This window comes from Lemur catta, chromosome 26, assembly GCF_020740605.2.
Source record: "Lemur catta isolate mLemCat1 chromosome 26, mLemCat1.pri, whole genome shotgun sequence".
Lineage (NCBI taxonomy): Eukaryota > Metazoa > Chordata > Mammalia > Primates > Lemuridae > Lemur > Lemur catta.
Window position 1 is genome coordinate 5,758,987 of NC_059153.1, and position 25,550 is coordinate 5,784,536.

A 25,550-nucleotide genomic window follows, 5' to 3' on the forward strand; every position below is an offset into this window, starting at 1 on the left:
GACCAGAGAGGGATGACTCATCCTATGAGAATGTATTAATATATCTTATTAACATACATTAATAGTTAAGATATGGTGTTGTAGGTATATGAATATCTTATTAGACAATGAAATCAGTCAACTGAAGATTGAAGAAATATATTCACACATCTGTGAAACTTTAGTATATGAAAGATGTTGCATAAGACCGTTTTTACATTACATGTAGCAAAAAAAGGTGATATTTAATAGAGTTGAAAATCTATTATCAATATGAGATTAGATCTCTAAATCACATTGAATAATTTATTCAAGATGCACTAAAGTCATTAATATCAAAACAAATATTTTAATCCTCTTAGTAAACATATGTGTATTTTAGGTCTTTAGATAAGGGTACATTTTTAATTACTTTTTTAAAAAGCCATCAAAATGACTTTTTAATTTAAAATGTCTTATGAAATCATGTCAAATTCATAGCATTTGGACTGAATTAAGAGGGTGTCATATAAAGGAGAATCAGTTTTTAAAAGGAGTGTAGACATATACCAATAATGGCATGCAATAAAGCATAAGGCATATTTATTATGAAGTAGAACCACAGCAGAAATATAGAAGAGTTAATGTGATCCTTTGGTCCCCAATTATCTCACAGAATCATGCTCAGGCTGGGCATGTTTGGACGCAGCAGAGAAAGTCTTCCCACAATAAGAACTGATTATCCATTTGCATATCTAGTGGGAAGTTGGAATTAGATCAGGAAAAAACTAAAGCACTAGTTAACAAGATTCCTCTTTGAAAAAATGCCCTTGTTGAAAAGGGTGGGCCTCCCAGCCTCAAACTCTGATTATTATTGAGAGGTTTAAAGTTCCTCAGGCTAAGCCAGACCTACTAAAGTAGAATACTTCTAAGCTACCACTAGGAAGTAATAAATAAACATCTGGCTTTTTCATCCCACCCCAGGGAATTTGGAGATAGTAAGTATAAAGGATTAAGGATGTTTGCTTCAAAGACGAACACCCGGCTAATTTTTTCTATTTTTAGTAGAGACGGGGTCTCACTATTGCTCAGGCTGGTCTTGAACTTTCTAGCTCAAGCGATCCTTCTGCCTTGGCCTTCCAGAGTGCTAGGATTACAGGTGTGAGCCACGACACCTGGCCTATATAAGAATATTTGTATAATTTGTATAAGACATGACAGGGTAGTGAAGCTTAAAGCCACCTCCCTCACTTTTAATTATCCTTTTCATATATTGCTTATTATTTTAATACATTTGATATACTAAATTTTGTTTCACAATTTTTACCTCTAAGTTCCTGAAGGAATTTGTTCTGTAGTTTTATTTTTATCAAAGTGATGCTGGCCTTGTGAAATGAGTTGGGCGATATTCTTTGTTCAATTTTCTGCAAGAGATTGTATGTAATAGGTATTATTTCTCCCTTAAATGTTTGGTAGGATTCACTACTGAAGCTATCTGGGCTTGAAGTTTATGTTGGAAAAGATTTTCAGTCACTCAGGTTATCTGTTTCTTTTAGAATAAGCAGTTGTAATTCATGACTTTTTAATAAATGCATCTCTTTCATCTAAATTGGCATAAATACAGTTAATAAATCCTTATCCTTTTAGTATCTGTAGAATCTGCAGTAATATCACCTTTCTCATTCCTGATACTGCTTATGTGTATCTTATGTCTTTTTCCTGATCATTTCTTTTTTTTTTTTTTTTTTTTAGACAGAGTGTCACTTTGTTGCCCTGGCTAGAGTGAGTGCAGTGGCATCAGCCTAGCTCACAGCAACCTCAAACTCCTGGGCTTAAGCGATCCTACTGCCTCAGCCTCCCGAGTAGCTGGGACTACAGGCATGCACCACCATGCCCGGCTAATTTTTTCTATATATATTTTAGTTGGCCAGATAATTTCTTTCTATTTTTAGTAGAGACGGGGTCTCGCTCTTGCTCAGGCTGGTCTTGAACTCCTGACCTTGAGCAATCCACCCGCCTCAGCCTCCCAGAGTGCTAGGATTACAGGCGTGAGCCACCGCACCCAGCCCTGATCATTTCTTGATCAGTCTGATTAAAAGTTTATCACTGATATTTTTTACAAAGAATTAGCTTTGTATTTCATCAATTTTTCTTGTTAATTTTTGATTTCCATTTTATTTATTTCAGTATATTCACTAATAATTCCTCCCTTCTGTCTCCTTTAGATTTCATTATTTTATTTTTTTTAGTTTTTAAGGTAGAAAATGAGATAATTTTCAGAACATTTAAAAAAATTAGACATTTAGTGTTACAAATTGTCACTGAATTACCACTTTAATGACATTCCTGAAAGTTTGATAGATTGTGGTTTCATTCAGTTTAAAATGCTTTATTATCTTCATTTTGATTTCTCTTTTATCCATGGATTATTTGGAAATGTGTTAGTTTCCAATATTTGGGGATTTTCCAGAGATTTTCTGTTATTGTTTTCAACTTAATTCCATGAAGTTTGAAAAACTTACTTTTTATGATGACTCTTTTCAAATTTATTGCGATTCATTTTATGGTCCAAGATAAAATCCATATTGACGAATATTTGATGTTATTTGAAAAAATGTATTTTTTGCTATAATTGGGTACAGTTTTCTGTAAATGATACTTAGGTCAAGTTGGTTGGTAGTACTGTTTGCATCTTCTATATTTTTGCTAATTTTCTGTTTACCTGTTCTGTCAATTATTAGGAAAAGGCTATTAAAATACTGGGCAAAAAATGTAAATTTATCTATTTGTCCTTGAAGTTTCATCATATTTTGTCTCATGTATTTCTTAGCTCTGTTACTAGATGCACTGACATTTGGTATTGTATCTTCTCTATAAATTGACACTCTTATCATTATAAAATATCATTCTTTATCACTGGCAATATTATTTGCTCTGAAATCTTTGTCTAATATTGATAGAGCCAATCCAGCTTTATTCTTAGTAGCACTGGCATCTTACAACTTTCCCTGCCCCTTTACTTTTAACCTATTGGGTGTCTCATAGATAACATCGTTGAACTTATTTCCTCTAATGTTTTCAGGTGGATCTTTCTTCAGCCTCAATTACTTTCCTATATGCATGCATTGAGCACTACTCTGCAGAAAAAGAATACTTGAGGAAGTCCCTTTGCATTCTTCTAGAACTTTCCTCTCCAGTATTCTGTTCTGCACTCTCTTGCCCCCTGGGTCTCCCTGGGTTCTCAGCTCCTTCCCCTGGACCCTATGTTTCCACCCAGCTAAGCTGAGGCTCCTACTTGCTGTACCACGTACTGGAAAGTCTCTCTTGGCAGTGGGATGGGAACAATCATTTGGTTGGCCTCATTTCTTTCCTGTCTCTTCTCAGGGATGTCTGCCCTTTTTTGCTTGATGTTCAGTGTTTTGAAAATCGGTTTCATCTGTTTTCTCTGAATTTTGGGTTTTGCCCCGTGCATGTTACTACATCCTGGTCAGAAGCAGATACATTGTCTGTTGTTACTCTCTTCCTTCCCCTTCCTGTCTACTTTTCCTTTAAATGAATAGAGTTAACATGGCATTTTGATATTCTATACAAATTTTAGTTATTCCTTTTGGCAATATTATAGTAGCTCTAGGAAAAAAATATTCATCCTTTTTTGTCACAATAAGAGTAAATATTTTTTTACTTTACTTCAAATATAAGAAACTTACATCAGCACAGTTCTATTTATATTCAAGATTGTGATATAACTGTTTCTAATCTTACATCTATGTATCTGCATAAATTCCTCAATACTGTGTAGTGGCTATTTCTTATAAATAATAATATATTTAAAAATAATGGAAGGAGAACCTTTTTAGTCTTTTATAGGTTACCCTTACTGATCATTCTTTGTGTTAATCATTCTTTTCTAAAGATCTAAGTTTCATCTTTTGTCATGTTATGTCATCATGGAAGCTGGCTTTTGAATTTCCTGTAACACTGTTTTGATGATGAGTAATTCTCCTAGATTTCATTTACATGAAAAGCATGTCATTTTCATTCTATTTTAAAAGTTCTTTTAAATGGAAATGGAATTATATGTTGACATATTTTTCTTTCAGAATTTCAGTGATTTCATTCCATTGTCTTCTGTCTCAATATATTATATATAAAAACTGAGCCCAAAATTGTACCATTGTTACCTTATATGTACGTGATGTTTTTGTCTAACTGCCTTCAAGATTTTCTCTTTTTTTAGACACACATATTTATCTTGTAATTTCTTTCTACTAAATCTGGCTTTGGGTTTATCTATTTATTTATTTTTATTATATTTACCTTGTTTTCAGTTTGCTAGGATCCCTGTATATGAAAGTTATTGTTTTTCAACAAATTTGAAAATTTCCAAGACTTTATTTTTCTCAGATATCGTTTCTTTTCCCCTTATTAACTCTATAAGTCCAATGTCACATATATTTGATGTTTAATGTTGTTTCACATCTCAGTGATGCCCTGATCTTTTTAATTTTCTTAATATGTCCTTCACATTGGATATCTATGGGTTATATAGTTTCATATAGTCCATCATTATAGAGATTAATACTTATACATTCATCGGCTATATCCAATCTTTTGTTAATTCTATCCATTAGATTTTTCTTTTCAGATGCTGTACAATTTTGTTCTAGAATATATATTTGATACTTTTTTTAGTTTCTATTTCTCTGCTGCAGTTACCTACCTGGTAATTCATTGTAACCATATTTTCCTTTATTTTCCTAACTGTTAATTCTTATTCATGTACCAACTCAGGGTCAGTTTTTATTGACTGCTTATGTTAATTATGGCTTAATGTTTCTTTGCATGTCTAATAGTTTTATTTGTTTGTTTTTACTTTAAACTAGGCATTGTGAATGTTAGATTTTAGGAACTCTGGGTTCTGTTTTTTTTTTCTAGACAGTGATGATTTGGGGTCTACCTGATATTTACTGTGACTACACTCAAACTCCAAACATTGCCTTCCTTGTGGTGGGCAGCAACTAAAACAATTTCTTAGTTTATGTTCCAGATTTTTCTACATTCAGAATCTTGGCATTCACTTCCACTTATGTGGAACTTTCACCACAATAGTAGCTCTGGAGGCTCTTAACTTTGTTACTAACAACATCATTACTTTTTGCCAGGTTTCTATTTTGTCTCTGCTGCATAAACCGTGCTATGTCTTCACACAAAAAGTCATATAAATGTAAATCTTCCATAGTACTGTTCCCTTATTTTAAGCATTTATTCATTTCTAGTGTTTTTTCCCCTTTTGTCTGCTCTCCATTACCTTCAGATATTTGGATTTTTAGAATGTACGTTGTTTAGAGTTTGTGATTGTGGTCTGGGTTCCTGAAAGAAGAACTCCAAGTTATGCCTTTTCATTATAGAAAGTCATCGTAATGTCTCTGACTCTTCTAAGATTTAAGAAAAGAAATTCTCAATGATTTCAGACTAAACTGTATTATGTAAACAAACACATAATTAGTATATCACTAAACCAATGTGATTATAATTAATGTAGCACACCTTCAAATGATTGCCTAAATCAGTCCAATTTAAATGTCCTAGATGCTTACATTAACAATTAGTATGAAATCAAAACTTTAATAATATTTTACATCTTATTTTGTTCACATAAAAAGAATGATTCCTTTGAGTTTGTAAGTCCCAGAATAGTTATTATTGTTGTGATAAACACTAGCAGTTTCTCTAAATGTGTAATGGCTGTTATTTCATTTCATATATAATTCGAAGCACTCATGAGCTATTAAAAATTCTTAACATTTACAGAAACATAAGATAAATGATTTACTTTTATGTTTAACATTTTGGGGAAAAATATTGAAGAATGATAGGAAAAAATGGCAATGCTCATAGATCTTGGGCTGTCTCAGAACAATGCACAGAATATCCATGATTTATGTCTATTATTATCCTCAAACGATATTTCCTGATATAAAAAAACAAGAAAATTCCTCACTTAATGGTGACCTATTTTTACCACTTCTTTCATTGCTCCGTTACTAGGCAACCGAAAGACCCGAGGAGAAAAGATTTGTAACGCGTTTACATATATCATACACAGTCATATACCCCAAATGTGCTCTATATATCGAATAAAAAATAATATTATTGTTTGTTTTATAGGATTTACCAGATTGCCACCACACTGTACACCAAAATTTGCTATCACACTATATTTTATAGACATTTTTATTTGAGAAGCAATTTGTTCATGTAGGAACCAAAAGATTCTTTTTTTTTTTTTCCCCCATCTTTTTAAAATGGAACCTATACTGTTGACACTTTAAATTGCCTTTATCCCTCCATGGTCCAAAGTCCTCCTGTGCTTTCTGATATTGCCTACTTGAAAGGCTTCCTATTGTTTCACACATTCTACTTAATTATCCTCTTCTTTTATCAATATTGTCCTTGCTCCTATAACAGCAAACAAACAAAAAATCATAACCTTCCCAGAAATCATGGACCTAGTACCTAGCGGAAATCAGATCCAGTTCTTGCATTTAGCATAAATTTTAGATATGATCTTGTTACTCAGTAGTGTATCCTTTAAGCACACTCTAAGTAACATTATAATTTGTCACCAGTTCTGTGTGTTATATTATTCTTTTCCTGATAAATATTAAAGCATAATTTTACATAAAATAGTGTGCATCCAAAGAGAAAAAAACTATTACTAGAAATGTGAAGACAATATCCTAACAGTAGAGTGCTGATATTAGTTTTATTTTTTAACATTTATACAGGCATAAGAAAAATCAGCTTTCCTTGGTTAGTTTCAATATAATCTTAAGCTCAAATTTTTCTAGTGAGTTCTTTAATACTTGGAAGCATCTAACCAATAAGATCTTTGGCAGCTTTTTTTTTCTTTTAGAAATGAAGGAAAGAGTGATATACATATATGTGACTGAAGTGAAGGTGTCAAAAAACTGAGCATTTTAATTGACACTGAATTTTAGCAACAATTTTAAGAGGTGTTTAAAAGTGTATATTCATGATTTATTTTAACAGATAAACAAATATAGGTATCACTGACTTTCTCTTCGTTTCTGAATTTGCTCCATTGCTAAACCTACCCCAATCTCTGGTTCCCACTCAATGCTACACTATATTTGGAATAGGAAGATAAAATCACGCTCTCACTTGTGAGACACGTATATCACTAGGGAACTCTCACTCTTTACATCTAGGTATGGTCCAACTTTAACCTTGGACTTTATAATATATCTTAAGTGTTTCAAAGATTTCTGCAAATTTTCTGAGCCTTGAATTTTATATTTCCTCTGATTTTGGGCTTCTGCAGCCTCAAATGTTGTATTTACATGATACTAAAGTAGTAAGGACAAAAGCCAGACTGCTATAATACAGATTCCCATAAATTCATTGGTCATCGAAGAGGAACTCAGTCTTTCTCCCATGTAGCAGACTTGACGTGAACAGACCCAGTCTGCACGTATCTTTACTGTGTATGATCACTCAGGGGCCCAAGTTTCTTCCGTTACATGGCTCTGCCACCCTCTGAGGCATGACTGTTGTCTGGGTGGTCAAAGAAGTGATACTGACACTGTCCTATCTGAATGCTGTTGGATGGGTGGAGGAACAGAGGGAAATTTATCAATGACCTAATTTCCTGAGGTGTCACCAGCACACATTACTTCTGGCCACGTCTAACAACAAAGACTAAGTAATGAAGTATTTCCAGAAATCTTTGAGCCTCAACAACTAAAACTCCAAGGAAGAGGAAAATCATCGTCTGTGTGCGTGTGTGCATGTGCAATGTCAGCGATGTCACTGTACTCTGCCTCTCTGGTAGATGACAGAACACACTTACCTCCTTCTAAAATGAGAAAACCAAAAACCTCACACAGTTACTCTATTCACTCCAAATTCCAAATATCTGGGTGATAAATAAACCTCTCCATCAATTTAGATGTGACTTCTTATGATCCAGAAATATTTCACCCACTTTGAATATCTACTAGCCTCAAACTAGTTACACTTCCCAATATATGGTTCGCCGGAAACTTTAGTAAAAACAGTTAGTCAAAAATGAGGAGACCAGAAAACAGTTAGTAATTGATACCATCTATAAAATTCATCTGGACAGGAATTTTTAGTCTATCTGGCCACCCCTGGTTCTGATGTCTGGGCATAATTTCATTACCCCTTTTATTTTGTAAACTGTTCTTTTGCAGTATATGAGGGTAATATCTTGGTCTACTGCCCTCCATGATGCCTTTTGAAGGAGATGTTGGAAAATGTGTCTTTTTTCATGATCTTTAAGGTGTGCTGTGCTAGCCAGGATTATGGTTTCTTTAGCACACAGCTTCCAAAAGTTAGCTGGCTTCTGTTGTTTGCTTTCTGTGAGCTCTGTGTACCAGCAGTGGATGCAAGACTCGAGCCTACGTTGTTTTTTGGTTTTTACTCTGCACCCATGTGTTTCTCCCTCATTTTAGTGAAAGTTACCCTAAGCTATCTAAAACAACAGACTGCCGGTTATATCTTTAATTGGCACGGGGATACCTCCTTTTTTTCTTGGCTTGGCAGTCTAAACACGCTTCCAAGGAGAAAGTCTTTGAGGAACAGCCATTTACTCTGCGACTTTGGGAGCAGGGATATTTGGGTGTCTGAAGCTGTGAGACCCCAAATCTCTGAATTCCATTTCCTTCTATCACTGCTTACTCACGTTGGCAAATTTTTGCCTGAGCTGATTTATTTCTTTTGCCACTTTCCTAAAGCAGCAAGAAGCAAATAATTGTTCCGAATATTCTAGTTCTTTCTAGAGACTTTCCCTAGAGCTGCATGCCCGATGAGCATATGGCATCCCATCATGACAAGTAATAATTGTACTGAAGAGTTTTGCCACAGAATCAGAAGTCTCACCAAGTCTACAAGTTCAATCCTGGTCTGCAATATGCTTTGCCTTTCTGCCAATTTCCCAAATTCTCAGCCAGTTCCAAATATTCATTTATTTTTTTACTTACATCTGACTTCTGGGATCAATTTCTGTGTTTCCGTGAAGGGATAACTACTAAAACCAAAGAGTCCTGCAAATACGTGTCTGAATTAACAAGAATTTTATTTCTCCTCTATCCAACAGTCCTAGTTTTAGGTAAAACAGGTTTCTTTTATTTTTGGTTTCCAATACTCTTTAGGACAAGGGTCCTCAACATGTGGTCCACAGAGTCCTGGTCGTTCCTGAGACAGGTGACCTCCAAGTCAAAACAGTTTTCATGGTAATATGAAGATATTATTTGTCTTTTTCTGTGTGGATATTTGCACATAGACATTGCATTCTTCACTGCAATGCAATTATAGGCTCATCAGAGGTAGTGGGACATCATGGGATGCATAGTTTGATACTTTGTGTGCGTGTGTGGATGCATGTGTGTATTTTTATAGCAATATAGTAGATACCATATTACATTACTTGTTTTTATAATTGATATCTTTTGTAAAACACTAATTTTATCTACTCTGTTGAAACTATAAATATGCTTAAATGGGAATTTAACTTGATATTATGAAAGATATCTTATAAATACTATCTTTAATACATCTGAATATATTCCAAAATCTTTTTAGCATGGTTGCAAAGCAAATGGGCATTGAACTGATATTTAATGCTTCTGATATTCAGGGATAAACTGCGGCCACTTCCCAAATCTGTCTGATATAACAAAATTCACTTTTCTCAGAACTGTCATTTTTATTTTGAATAAAATAAAAAGGTTAGTATAGAGAATATCAACTTTAATTTGCTGAAAAATCTCATCTTAGATTGAATGCGAATAGTAGTATGTGAAGAAAGAGAAATATGCTTATCAATCAGTATCTCTATAGAATTTAAACACAATTTTTTCAATAATTATTGAATTAATAAATCAAATTGCTGACTGACATAAGCATACTCCAAGCCAAGAAATGTATGTCTCTGTTCTTACTGTAATTTCCTCTTTTAGTGTCAACCAAAATCTTGCTATCAATTCACGTTAAGTTTCAGTAGCACTTGGGATTTTTATTGGATATTGCAAATATACCTATTTTTTGTCTGGTTCATATTTGGCAGATATGACAACTAGCTATTGTTATGGTAAAGGTTGCTTTGAAGTATTCAATTTTACTTATCTTTTTATTTTACATGGTAAAAACTTATCTTTTTATTTTATATTGTATATCGTTGACATTTCCATAATTTTATTCTCATCTAGATTTCTTTGTGTGATTATCTTATTACATTTATCGTTTTATTCCCAATATGCTCACAGTCTGACTGAGGTGCTCACTTTCTCAAGGCTTAACATTTCTACTGTATGAAGAATGCTCCATTTTTCCTTAGTTTTATAGGATTGTCACTGTGGATTCTTCTCATATAGTTTTCTGATTTATTTGAAACTTCTTGTTCACATGATACATAATATTCTGCACACTTTTTCACATTCTACTAGTTAGCTTTAAGAAATTTGTTCCCCATAGACTTGTTAGACATATGGCAAACTCTAGAAATTCATTTTCATAATTTTACTTCTTAACATCTCTCTTTAAAGCTTTCTATTTGAATATATTCTCTTGTGATCAAATCGGTTTTTAACTTTTGTTTCTTATTAAGACTTTCAAAAACTTCAGTTGTGGATTTTATCCTAATATACTATAAAGAGAAGATATGAATTTGTTTTTCTGACTTATTCTCAAAAAACAAAACTCTTAATTTGAAAACATAAAACTGTTGAGTATTTTTTGTTTAGCTCTTCTTTCTTTCACTTCAATTCCTGAAAAAAAAAACAGCATCAATAATTTTTTAATCATAATATTTTCTAAACTTATGAACAATGTACTTTGTTTCTTGTACACTTGACTTAAACTGAGTTAATCTGCAGTCTACTGTCATGTAAAATTTGGATCTCTGATTTAAAATAGTATCTTTTTGGCACAATTTTAACAGTTTTTATTTTTGGCAAAAACCCATTCATAGATAATCCTATTTGGCTGCTGGTTATTTAATATTGGTTGGCTTGTCTTGTGGCTTAGCAAAATATATTGAGGCTACTATGAAAAAAATGTACCAACATGACATTAAACTACATTGGTGATATAACAGTATCAGCTATAGTATATCTGTGTTAAAATATTTGATATGATATTTTTCTTAAACTTTTTCTTTGAATTGGAAAATAAAATTATTTTAGTAACAATTTAAAAATATTACAGGTATATCTAAAAATATGTAGAAACCAATTAATAATAGCATTTTACTATTTAGTCACCTTTAATATATTGCAATATGTTCTATGTAAATTTTGTATCAAAGTAAAATGGCAGAAATAATAAGTATACAGCCAGGTGAATTTTCATGAACTGAACACAACAATGTTTTAAGCTTCTAAATCAATAAATCAACATCACCAGAACTCTAGAAACATTTTGTACTTTTTCCAGTGACCGTATTTCCCATAATAACACGATTCTACTTCTGACATCATAGATTGCTGCCCCTGTGTTAGGACCGTAGGTGAGTAGTGCAGAACAGCGTGTGTGCTTCGTGTCTGGCTTCTTTTGCTCAATATTTTATTTGTAGGTTACGTTCACATCACTGCATAAAGTTGAAATTTGTTCATTCTCATTGTTTTTGTCAATGCTGCTCTGCCAATTCATAGCACATTACTGCTATGAACATTCTAATGATTGATTTAAGTGCAGATATGTTTGCATTTCTGTAGAGCTTCTAACTAGGAATAGAACTGCTGCATCATAGCGTATTGGTATATAGTTTTCTTTCTTTACTATCAAACCAGTGGTGTCTGAGTTTTGCAGCTGTTCCACAATCTCAGTAATACTTTGTATAATTATTAGTCATCTGGCAAATGTGTAGCGGCATCTTATTGTGATTTTTATTTGCATTTCCTTAAGGACTAATAAAATTACATGCATCTTCATGTATCATTTAGCTGTGTAGATATCTTTTGTGTGAAGCACCTGTCAATTTTTTGCCTTTTTTGCTACTGAACAAAGTACCTGTATCTTACTAAGTTTAGATAGTTTTTTTGTGTATTATAAATGTAGTACCTTGTCATATACCAGTATTGCAAATATCTTCTCTCACTGGAAGTTTTATTTTCATGCTACCAATGGAATTTTTGATGACCAGAGTTTTAATCATTAATATGGTCAGTGTTGTAAGTTTTAATGGTTAATTTTTTGTGCCCTGTGGGAGGTATTTTTCCTTACCATCTGTCATAAACATAGTCTTATGTTTTCTTCTGAAAGTTTATTGCTTTATCTGTGACATTTAAATTCACAATCCAACTAAAATTGTTATTTATTAATGTTGTAATGTAGGAATAAAAATTTTCCCCTAAAAGATCCAACTGATTCAGTACTATTACTGAAAAGACGATTTTCTCACTTCAAAGCAACATTGATTATGTCTTAAATAAGTGGATTCCATATGTATGAGTCTGAATGTTTTTCTTTTTTCCATTTCATTAATTTCCTATATTATGTATTCCCTTATTATTTATTTGGATTTGATTAGCTCATATTTTTTCAGCTTTTTAAAATTTTTTATTGAGAGAAAAGGGTTGGATTTTTTATGTTTGTATATTTGTTTATATTTTTTAGCCTTGTTAAGTTTGCTCTATGTATTTAATATTATTCTGGGGTACATACAGATTTGGAATTGTAATGTTTTCCTTTATTTAGACTCCAAAATAACAGAAAGTATGGTACTATATTGGACTGTCTAAAATCTTAACTGAGATGTGTGTGTATGCCTGTGAGGATGTTTGTGTGCATGCATGTGTGTGGTAATTGCTAATAGCTGGGGAAATAAATGAACTTTTTATTTCTCAAATTATTAGTTTCTTATGCTTAGAATTTCTCACAAAACTTTTGCACTCCAAATTTTCAAGGTTACAATTTTAAGATGATTTAAATTGGGTGTATTTTTTATGTGGAGTTGAAAGCATAAATTCAATATTTGATTGTAGCATATTACATTAGGGCAAAAATTAGGAAGTGAAATTTTTATATGTTTGCAAAGCAGGTCTGGGACTGAGGAGCCAAAGCCTAATGATGTGTGTTGATCATTACCCTTCACTTTACAGAATCCATTATTGCTCTGAGAGAAACAGAAAAAGATATCTTTGAGGATGGCAGACAACTATCTACTTGATAGGGGGTATAGCAAACTCATGCTGGGCACCAGAGATAGTATAAATACTCATTAACCTTCAGCATCTTTCAGGGCAATTTAACAAGATTAAATGAAGAACTCAGAATAGGAAAGGAAGACAACTGAGATAAACCAGTTCTTGGCAAAAAAGAAGGTTTTATATTGACGCCACTTTTAATGTTTAACATGGCAGATGCCCATTTTATACATCCTCAAAAATCATTTGTGACCAATTTTGGTAGTGAAGAGGCAAAGATTCGTCAATCAAGCTGGCAGGGGCTTAACCCATTGGTTAGTGTGCTATTCTTTACTTTCATTAAGTAGCCAATATGGACTTTTGCATGAGTAATGGATAAAAATAGAGAAAAAATACAAATGAATTAGTTTAACCACAAAAATATGTAATGTCACTTAAAAATCTGAATACCTTACCAATTTTCAATAAAAATATTTCCAAAGAGTGGGCAGTATGAAGAAAGTATTTAAGGTAAAAGAAAAAAGCATTTGCAACAGCTCTCAGTGGGGAAGTAAGTTGGCGTGTTTGAAGAACAGAGAGATTTGGAGGCTGGAGGAAGAGGAAGAACAGGGAGATTTGGCATGAAATGACATCAGAGAAAGAATGGTTGTGGATGCCTGATCTTGTATGTCATATTCATAAATTTTAAGTATGATTTAAATAAGTGAGAATCCATTAAACATTTAAGTTTTGAAGTAATATAATCCAATGTTTTTCCATTTTAGAAAGGCAGATTGGGCTCTATCTTTAGAATGGATGAGAAAGGAACAAGACATGAGGTACAAGTTAATAATAGACTCTTAATGTCATCAAATCAAGAGAAATGATTTCTTATTTGATTAATTTGATAACAGTGGAAATTTGTGGAAGTAACTGAATTAAGAGTATATTTGGTAAAAAGGACTAATGAGAATGTATGAACTGGACATAGGTTTGGTGTGAGTGAGATATGACACGAATTACTGCCCAGTTTTTTACAACAGCAACCACATGATAATGGCACAATAGAGAAGGGAGTGTTTTCTTAAAAAACTTGGTGACAGAAAGACCCTTTAAGAATCAGGTTAAATTCCTCCATACTTCTGCTTATATCTGAACACATTTACAAGAAATATGTTTATGACCTTGAAAACTCTTCATAGAAACAAAGTTCACTGAACTCAAATATGGCAGGTTTCTTACTAGTTAACGATGCTGCTTTGACTGAGTTTGGGCTGTGGTCATTGATGCTCAGCTATGGACTTTCTTAGCTATTTAATACCTTTGTAGGTGGCTCAGCTGTGCCAGTGGATATTGATCATTGGTATATGAGAGAAAATGATGCATCACGTACAGCTTGAACATTATACATATGAAGTTGCTTATGCTCCAAGCTTTCTCTCTCTCTCTTCTTGCCGTCTGAAATGCAAGCACAGCAGTGATCCTATTCTGACCACACAAATGAAATGACAACCTAGGTTGTAGTGATGTAACAAGCGAAGTCCCTCTTAGATTAGACTACTATATGAGAGACAAATACGGTCCTGCCTTATTTAATCCATTTTTATCACTTAAAAATTAGCCTCTATCTTTACTGCTTGTTGAAATATATGTCAAATTTTGAGTATTCATGAACTTTTTCAGTCAAAACTTTATAATCAATTACATTTTAAATATCCCGACATGATTAATATTATAAATTCTTTGAAAATTTTGTTGGGAACTGAAAATTGTCTTCCATGTAGATCGTTTAAATCCACAAAGTTTCCTATAGCTTAACTAAAAATAAAAACAAAACAAAACCACCACAACAAAACAGCAACTAAAAGTATTTGGAATGGCAACCTTTTCTTCTCAAATTTATTGTAGCAATGTGTATGTGAGCTTTGGTTTTCATGCTAGCAAATACCAAATCAACAGATCTTCTTTTTCTGGAGACAGATGCCTACTTAATGAATTTGGAACTGGCACTGCCACAGGTGCAAGGAGTCTAGGGATGCTTCACTGCTTGTTCTTGCAAAGCTCTGGCACACTAAAACCAGTATGTTTGGCTTGAGTATGTCACTTAGAAAATCTCGCTTATTCGAGCATGGTCCATATCTCTTCTACCTGTACATGTCAACATGTTTCGACAATAAGGTTGTGCAGGGCACTGAAAGCAGAAAAAGAGCTTGTCAGTTATTATAAGAAAATGACAAGACCAAAGTGCAACATTGACTGGCTAACCCCAGGGGCTCAGCTTTTTACTACTTATTCTGTTCCTCATCGTACTCAAATCTCATATCTGAGATGTCTATAAGAACTAATATTTTTAAATTTAGTTTTATAATATCTCTTGTTGATTCAATATTGACCAATACATTGTGTATTATTTTTATGAGTCTATGTTTTTCAGATGATTCTGTATATTTCATAGTCTATTTTGGTTGGTAATGGAAACTCTTATTTACAAATAAGCATCAGAGCAGTTTAACATATACTAGTTCCATATTTAAATATACAACTATACACATAATCTACTAAACCTTTAGTTTAACCTCAGCAACTAAAGCAGACTAAAGAAGTAAAACTGAGAAATAAAAACAAGAAAATGGTATGGCTTCCCAAAAGGAAGTTTTGCTGCTTACCAAAATAATGATTTTCAAAATAAAAATACTAATTTTGGCGTTCCTTAATAAGTAATATATATCATGCTGTTATATACATAAGCCACAGATACAGTATAATTAATAAATGTGCTGCCATAAAAGTATCTTCATTTTGAAGTCTAAGGACACAGTTTTGTGCTTTCCTTTAAATAGAAAGATACTCTTATGTTTTAAGAAATGACGCAAACTTTTCCAGACTATATCAATATTTGGCAAATTTTGGGGATATTTTCAAATATCCAAAATGAAAAGGAAATGAAGAACAAAAGAATTTCAGACTTTTTTATGGTTTCAGGCCTTACATTTAAGTCTTATATACATCCTGAATTAACTCTTGTGAGCAGTGGGAGTTATGGATCCTGTTTCATTCTTCCCGGAAGACAGCAATGTTTCTGCTCCCTGGGCCACACTTTGAATAACAAAAGCTTGTATGGCTCATGAAACAAAGGTGTGATTTCTGAAGAGGAGCAGTTGGAGATACCAAAAATTGGAGAATACTTTCATTACTGTTGGGGAGGCTATCATATTACCACCGTCTTAAGTAGGAAGGGAGGAAAAAGTACCACCACCACATTAAGTCGGAGGGATTACACTGCTAGACTGACCATAGCGACACGGCAACAGCTGTGGAGGAGTGGGGGACGCAGGTGGGTGGAGGTAAGGATAGAGTTGGCTAAGACAGAAGTGGTCGTTTAAGTGGAGCTGCGACTCCTACATTACAGGTGGACTGAGAGTTCTCAAAGAGTTGTCATCTCTATTAACATTATGACTAGATGGACATAGAAATTTGGGCAATACCACCATTATTTTTCTGTTATTGACTAAATTTGCAATATAACTTATAAATACTGCACAGGTACTTTCCTTCATTCTTTCTCTCTTCTCTAAAATTACTCACTTCACTTCCTCCCATTAATCTTGGCTTCCTATGGTAATCCAAACACACTTATTTTACACTTCCTAAAGATTTTTTTCTAGTTAAATATCTATATTTTAATTAAAAGTATCCAGTTTTATATCTTTCTAAAATATTTTTGTTGTCTCTTAAGCTTTATGCCTGATTTGGCTTCTGCTTGGTTTGTTTTTTTTAAAATGTGTATGTTTGGTATTTTACGTTCTTTATATTTCTCTCAAAATCATTCTCAACTCTGAACACAGAAATTACCAGGGGAGATGTAAAATATATTAATTAAACTAAAATAAATATATAAATAAATTGATGCTCTGCCTTTATCCCAGATATTTGATTTACCTGATAGGCTCACTGCTGGCAGGTGTTAAAATCTACATCAATGGTTTTAAAGTGAAGACAGAGATAAGAACCATGCAAACGAAATATTTTCTAAGGGCTTACTGCCCCCTATTCCTCCATACATTATATATAATCTACAGATTCATCTCTGGGCTTTGATCAGCGGGAGTATTGCAATGTTTCAGGAAACGGCTGCAGGTAGCACAGCATTTGGTTATGCTTCTTATGAATGTGAAAGTCCACACAAAAGTAAACCAGCAACAACATTCAGAGCTCTGGGTTGTTAACAATGTTCATAAAATCCTTTTTTAAGAAGTACATAGTAGCTTAATCACTTGCTCTAAGTAACTTAAAATGTTAAATCACAGGCAGCTGTATCTGTATCATTCTCATGGTTTCTTTCATGAATACACACAGTAATAAACTACTATAAATAAAATTAATCGCATATGCTTATGCACATAATAGGAGCCTGCTGAAAGTTGTGCTGTTTTTGAATCTATGGATCTGTTGATATGGCCCTTATGTGTAAACATTCACAGATGGGTACACTTTATTTATTAAAAACATCTGCAAAATGTTGCTGGCAAGATTTCAGAAAAACCTTGAATCACTTTAAAATTTATGTCATAGCACCTGGTGATTGATGATTTTCGTGGAGTTTTTCGTTAGGAAACCATGCATTAGCATATGAAGATTTTTTCACTGGTGCCAGCAGTGGAACTGGATAAAGTGAACACTGTTGTTTTTGTCTTTCCTTCCTTCATCTATATGTTAATTTCTTCCTTCTTTCAGTTGGTCATTTATTATTTATTATAGAAAAAGAATTCTGTAAAAAAGCGAAAAATAATACAAATGATTCTTCCCAAAATATATTTCATATTTACCTTCCTGATTAATGAAATTACATTATGTAGAAACTTGAACAATTTCTTTTACCTTCTTCCTTTTCTGATCAAATTCAATCTTTCCCTAGGCTCATATTGTCCCTACTTAGATTTTCAGATATTAATATTTATATTCCTGAATTAATTTAAAAAAAGAAAAGGAGCTGCATCACTTTTATTTCTATTTGATATTTCTTCACTTTACCTATAATTAGTCCCTCAATCTATGTGCTGTTCTATTCTGGCCCTATCTTTAAATTTGCTCTTAATTTACGTAAGAATTTTGAAGACAAGTTAATTTATCCCAGTATAGAAAAGAAATCCCAAGAAATTCTGAACTCCTAAAGTTGTTATAGCTATTGCAAAGAGCAAAAATAAAACAAGAGCAGAAGCACATTAGTGAGATAATAAACTATCTTTTAATTTTTTGAAAATATTGTTCTTTCTACATTGAATAGCCTTGGGACCCTTGTCAAAAATTATTTGAACAGATATGTGAGGGTTCATTTTTGAGTTTTCTATTCTATTCCTTCAGTCTGCATGTCTATCTTTATGCCAGTATCATACTGTTTTCGTTAGGATAGCTTGTATAATAGTAACTTTTAAAATCGGAAAATATAATTATTCTAGCTTTCTTCTTTTTCTTTTTTTTTTTTTGGAGAGAGAGTCTCACTCTGTTGCCCGGGCTAGAGTGCTGTGGCGTCAGCCTAGGTCACAGCAACCTCAAACTCCTGGGCTCAAGCATCCTCCTGCCTCAGCCTCCTGAGTAGCTGGGACTACAGGCATGTGCCACTATGCCCAGCTAATTTTTTCTATATATTTCTAGTTGTCCAGCTAATTTTTCTATTTTTAGTAGAGACAGGATTTTGCTCTTGCTCAAGCTGGTTGCAAACTCCTGAGCTCAAACGATCAGCCCACCTCTGCCTCCCAGAGTGCTAGGATTACAGGCGTGATATTCTTCTTTTGTAAGATTGTTTCATCTATTTAAAGTCCCTTGAGATCCCATATAAATTTTACGATTTTTTTTTATTTTTGCAAAAAACATCATTAGGATTTTGATTGAGATCATATTGAATCTGTACATCACTTTCAGTAGTACTGACATTTTAACAATATTAACTCTTCTGATCCATGAAGTTCCCTGGAAGTTCCAAGTCTTTTAACAAACTCTAGAGCTTCAAAGTAGTTATATCAGACAGATTCTACCACTTCAGTTGTCCACGTAGGGAGAGAGATTCCTGTGCTTCCTACTCTGACCTCACCTAAAATCTTCCACTCTCAAACTGAAGTTATAACCAGACTTGCCTAAACAATCAACATTTTTTATTTTAAATTATATTATTCATTGGTCTGATTTTATCTCATTAATATCTTTTAAACACTTAGACCTTTTATATTCATATCATCAATTATCATTTTTGGTAAAATATTAAATAACATACACAGTATGAGAGTAGCTGTGAGGCCAAGAATAACTGCACCTTAAGTCACATTATAACTGAAATTCAGTTTTCCTACCATGTTGGAAAAACCCTGTTAATAATTATTTAATAATGTCAAAATAGAGGAAAATAATTGGTTCATGTATTTTATTTGCATTAATCCTCAATTGCAGTATACTTAGCTAGTTTCCTCTCACTATTGAATTAACCATTGACTAATAAATCTGATGCTTTGCAGAAACATCTTAAATCAGATCAAGGTCTATATAATCATAGAGTCTAGTCAGAATAAGAGTCATATAGTGGGACACAAAATAAGAAACCACTGAATTTATTTTAATGGGATATTATCATGTTTGACCTTATTAAAATTAGCTTTCTCACTATTATGTGGAAATGCTGCCACTCTTCTCTATCTGTGCATGAAATCCGTCTATTAGGGTCATCATACTGGATCATAAAAACAGCAAACATAAGAAAATTATGTTGAAATTACCACTGTAAAATATTAACATAATACAAAGAGAGATGTGGATTTCTGGTACTCTTATCTCATCACACATTTGAAGTAGCTTCTCTGATTTCGGAATCCAAGAAAATACGCAAGAAAACTTCCTTTAGGGAAAAAAAGGTCCAAAATACTCTGTTCAGGCTAGGCGTATTGGCTCATGCCTCTAATCTCTGGACTTCAGGAGGTCTAGGAGGGAAGACTGCTTGACACCAAGAGTTCAAGACCAGCCTGGGACCGTAGTAAAACCCAGTCTGTACAAAATGTTTTTAAAAATACTTAGCCCAGCACAGCGGATGCGCCCATAGTCCTATCTACTTGTGATGCTGAGGTGGGAGGATTGCTTGACCCAAGGAGTTTGAGGCTGCAGTGAGCTATGATCATGTCACTGTACTCTAGCCTGAGTGACAGAGCAAGACCCTGTCTCAAAAAAATATTGTTTTCATAACAGTAGTAAAAAATAAATGGAATTTGAATAAAGAGTATAAGAAAATCATATGGAAGATAGGCTCATTAATTAAGACCATGAAGTGTGTACGGAAAGTGAAGAGATATATGGAAGGTTATGTTCACTTGAACCTATGTATAAAAAGATGGTTTTCAAAAAAATATTTTACAGTGAAATTCAGGAAAAAGTGTCCTATGAGTTTCAGATTAATATTTGTTATTAGAGGTAAGGCTTGTTGTAAAACACTGAATTCATCTTTATTGTATTTTTATTTGATGAAAAATTCAAGTCAATGTTTTACAAGTAAAACTGAAAAAAATGTGAAGACCAGGAACATCATTACAAGCACAGTCCTCATGTAACAATGTTGTACACGGTACCTCCATTTGGGGTTTTTTAAAAAATGGGTAGTTACCACTGAAAATAACTTGGTAGTTATAACTATAAAATTAAAATACGTGGATCTTATTTGTGATTTGTTCATCTTCTAAAACTAAAAATATGTGTCCCAAGAGACTAAATACAATGAATAAAATATCAAAATTAACATTTTCATAGTGACATTTAAAATAAATACTAAAATATGTGAATGTAAAATTGCCTAACTTTTTTAAAAATATCAAAGGAAATGGTAGGGCCATGCATTTATATTTAAAATTGTAGAATTTCCTGCTACTATATATAAAACTATTTTTAAAAAACTAAGCATACCTATTAAAACTTCTTACTTTTTTTCGACTTTTTTTCCAGGGACACAACATATATTTAATTCTCTAAAGTTTACATTATTTAAAGAGCCTGAAGATATAATTTTGATAAAAATTATGTTTAAGTACCAACTCAGCTATATTTTCCCAAAGCCTCAAATGTTTTTCAATGTACATTAGGTTTATTGTCTTTCCACTAATTGGTTACTATCAATAAGGAGTTTGTGTGTGTATGTGTGTATATCTTGTGTAATTCAAAAGAGAAGTTTTCTTAATGAAATAACACCAGAGTAGTTTTCTCAAAAACTACTTCACTTTTGTCTCGTATTTTTTGAAGAAAAGTGTTTCATCAGTAATAAAGATTTTATTTACTTTATTAAGATTATTTATGAGAGAGCCTAAGATATGGACAGTTGAGAATTCACTGCGTTTGCAAAAACATGTTTGTATTTATTTCAGTGCCTGATTTATAATACATGTCATTTGTAACGCAAGAACTAGGTTTGACCATCATTTTTATTTGTAAAATATCAACTGGTAGCAATGTTGTGGTAGCCCTATAGTGAGGATATAACTCTGATCAGAGGCTACAGATATTAACCAAAAAGAACTTGAATTTTTTTTTCCCTAAAAGTAGCCTAATTTATTTCAGAAAAGAGTTCTAAATATTATTCTTATTAAAGACAAATTCATTGGTCAAGGTTCTAAAAGTTATAACCAGTTACTCGATAAGTGTGTATATGGAGAAGAGTTTGTTCACTCACAAAAAGAGGTTTGTATTTCTTTCTATGCCATTTTATAGCTTTTCACTTCTAAATAATTTCTTGGTAGATGAAGAAACATGAGTTGCGGCTAATTTTTTTAACTTAAATGAGAAGGTCCTGACTTACCATGTACATTTTGACTTATCAGAATCTACTTCAGATTTCAACTTTGTTCTAGTGCATACAAAATCATTTCGTATATACAGCTCTACTACCCTTCCCCCTGAGATATTATTATTATATACCATACATGTATTATACATTTATATATGTTATAAAACAAAAATCCATTATTGGAGCTATTACTTGATATAATTTATGTTTTTTAAAGAAGATAAGTGAAGAAAGAACAAGAATATAGAAAGTGTGTTATAGCAATCTTGTCATTTGCCATTCCGGGTTCTCCTTATTTGTTCTTGTGGATTTGAGTTACTGTCTAAAGTCATCTCCTTATTCAGTGCAGCTTTCTTTGCTCCCATCCACCTCCTTACAGCTGTTATTGTTGACTATGTTACTTTTCTATACATCATAGGCCCTAAAATAAAATTATATACTTACTTTTTAAAATGCAATTTCTTTATAAATCAGTTAAAAGAAAGGAAAAGAAATATGCAATTATGCTTTTTATATTTACACGATTACCATTACGGGACCTCCCTTGGGTAGGGAGGATTCAAATTACTGTCTGAGTCACTTGCTTTCAGCCTGAAGAAATTCCTTTAATATTTCTTGTAAGCCCGTTTTAATATGTCATGGAATGTCTTTACTTTGCCTTCATTTTTGAAAGATAGTTTTCCCAGATGTAAGACTCATGACTGATAGTTTTTCTTCTTTTAGCACATTAAATCTCACCTAGCTTTTCCCCCACAGAACCTCTACCTTACAAGGAGTCTGAGCCAAGGGCTGCTGGGCTTGTACCATTCTCTGCTGCCACGCCTGAGGCAGAGCTTCTACCTTACGATTGGATGCTCAACTGAGGAGAAAAATGGAAAAAAAAAAAAAACTTTCAGCTGCTCTTCCTGGAATAGAACTTTTGCAACATCAAGATGAAGGGAGATGAGAAATGCTGATGACCTCCCTCTCCAGAAGCTACAATAGCCTTTGACTGGGAACTTGCAGGAAAAAGGGGCTCCTTTTCCCAGCTACCTTTGCCCAGAGTTGAGCTTCTGTCACACTGAAATGATGGGGTAGTGAAAAGGTCGTGACTCAAATGTCAAAGATTCTCATTGTTTTTTTTTTTTTAACCAAGATTTAATACTTTTTCTGATTAAATGTTTCTTCCTTTGCTGTATTAGGATAATTTCCAGAGACCTAAATGACTCTTTTAAAATCATTTTCACCAGTTATGATTGTTTCACTGGGGAGACGTTACAGTTACTCTTGCTGCCAATGAGGAAGTCATTTCTCCTAGAATTTTTTTATTTGCACTATATTGAAAGACTTTTCACACTAAGAAAAACACAATACCTGATCAAGACTATCTCCAAATGTGTTTAAGCAATTTGAGATTATTTAAAATATTTACCTTAATTTAAACAAATTACATATTTTTAAATGACGCAATTTCTAATTGCATAATGATGAAATCTAATTTAGTTGTTTTAGTTTTCTATTGCTACTATAACAAATTACTACAAACTCAGTGGCTTAAAATAACACAAATGTATTACTTCATTTTCAGCTGAGCTAGAAGAGAGAGCTGAGCGGCCAGGTGTAGAAACAGCTGATTAAATTAACAAGCAAAAATTGAAAGAGTTGAAGTGCCTTTAACCAATTACTGTAATGGTACACGCAAGAGGCTGAAATCAGAGAAAACCTGGGCTCTCCTTGTTCCATCCCCCCATGGAATTTTGCATGGGTGGACGATCGGGTAGATCAGCACAGACACATGGGTTCTCTCACTATTGACAGAGTCCTGAACAAAAGACTTCTGCAATTATATGGATGCTGAGGTTGGGGGAGGAGTGAGAGGGGAAGGCCAGGAGTGGAAAAGTACTGGATACTGAGTTAGAGTAGAAAAAAAATGTCTTCAAGATTTTCCCCATCCTCCTCCTACAAGGAGATCTCAGCAGAGGCACCTGGAGAGGACCTCTGCCCAAGTCTCAGATAAAGAGACCCAGAAATAAAGGCTCCTGAACTAGGGATGCAAATACGCGAAACAGCATGACTGGGAGGAAGGGTGGGGGGCTGAGTCCTTGACTGTGACGCCCGACAGAGATTGCAATGCGTTGCCTGTATGCCAAGTCTGGGGTGAGAAAGGCAGCTTTCTCCAAAAACTTGCCTACGGCCAGGCCTGAAACATTACATGAAGTTTCTAACCAGTACCAGAGACCTCATTTATGATGCTGCAAGTCTGAACTCAACTACGGTTTCAGTGGGCTGAAGTTAAGGAATCAGCTGGGATGTGTGCCTTCTAGGAGGCTCTAAGATATGTGTCCTTTTCCAGCTGTAAAGGTCATCCACACTCCTCGACTCAGGGCCTCCTCCCTCCTTTCTTCAGAGCCATCAAGGGTGGGTGGAATCCCTCTCACTCCTCTGATTCTGACTCTTCTGCCTCCCTCTTCCACTTTCAAAGATACTCGTGATTACATTCAGCCTACCTGGATTATCCTAATCTCCGTATGTTTTATGAGTAACTACAAGACATTGTCCCAAACTGCCTGTGCTCTGGTGCAGGCTTCAGAAATTGGAAGAAAAGGCGGTGGCAGTGGGCAGGTGAGACGCGCTCTCTATTGTCAGGGGGTACAGCAGTGGTGAAAAGCACGGCCGAGAACATGGCCAGTGCTTACACGCGGCTCTGAGCAATAGCGGCAACGTGCCATGGGAAAGCACAATCGCACAGGCTCACACAGGAGATGACACCTTGGTTACATGAGTGTGTTGACTCACGCCTCCCCAGAAAGCCAGCTAACCAGGGGGGCTGGGCCGGAAAAAACACTGCGGCAGTCGTCTTTGTTTGGCCTAAGAAACCTGTTGTCCACACCAATGCAATTTCCCCTACATCCCACCCCCGAGGTAATAGGCTTTGTGGCCCACGCACAGGCCCACAGGGAGGCCCCTTGGGCACAAAGGCCACAGCAACAATACAGGAACAACACAGTAGGACCAGACCACAGCCAGCAACTCCTAACGCTAAAAGGGCCCAACACCAGGAGGACGAGAGACGTCCCCACCACTGCGCAGTGGGTCTCCGGTAACTGCTGGATGGCCTGGACCTCGCCGTCACCTTCCTTCAAGGCAGAGGACACACCCTCCTGTGATCGGGTACAGACACAACACCCAGTGTGCACCACGGCGCACGTGCGCCCTCGGGCTGCAGGGAGGAGATCAAGGGCCGTGTGGTTCCGCCAAACCGCTTTCCTTACGGGGGTGGCTTCCCCCACCAGGAAGGCCGAGGCCTGGCTGGTTTGATCTAGGGCCTGAGCATTTGCTCCACTAGGGTATTTACTTCTACCTCTGCCTAATGGCTCCACCCCCAGGGGAACAGATGGCTGCCAGGTAGAATCACCTGAAGTCCGTTTTATCAAGAACCACGGGGAGAACACGGCCTTGCAATTAAGTGGTTCCTTGGTAAAGATGGGGAGGACCTTCCCGAAGGCATACGTCCGCCCCCACGTGCACCTTCCTGTGGAACGAGCGGGAAGATGAAGCCACCCTTACGGGGCAGGGTCCCACTAGCCAACCTTGGGCTTTTCATGGAGGTAACCAGACAGGTCCTTAAACACGGC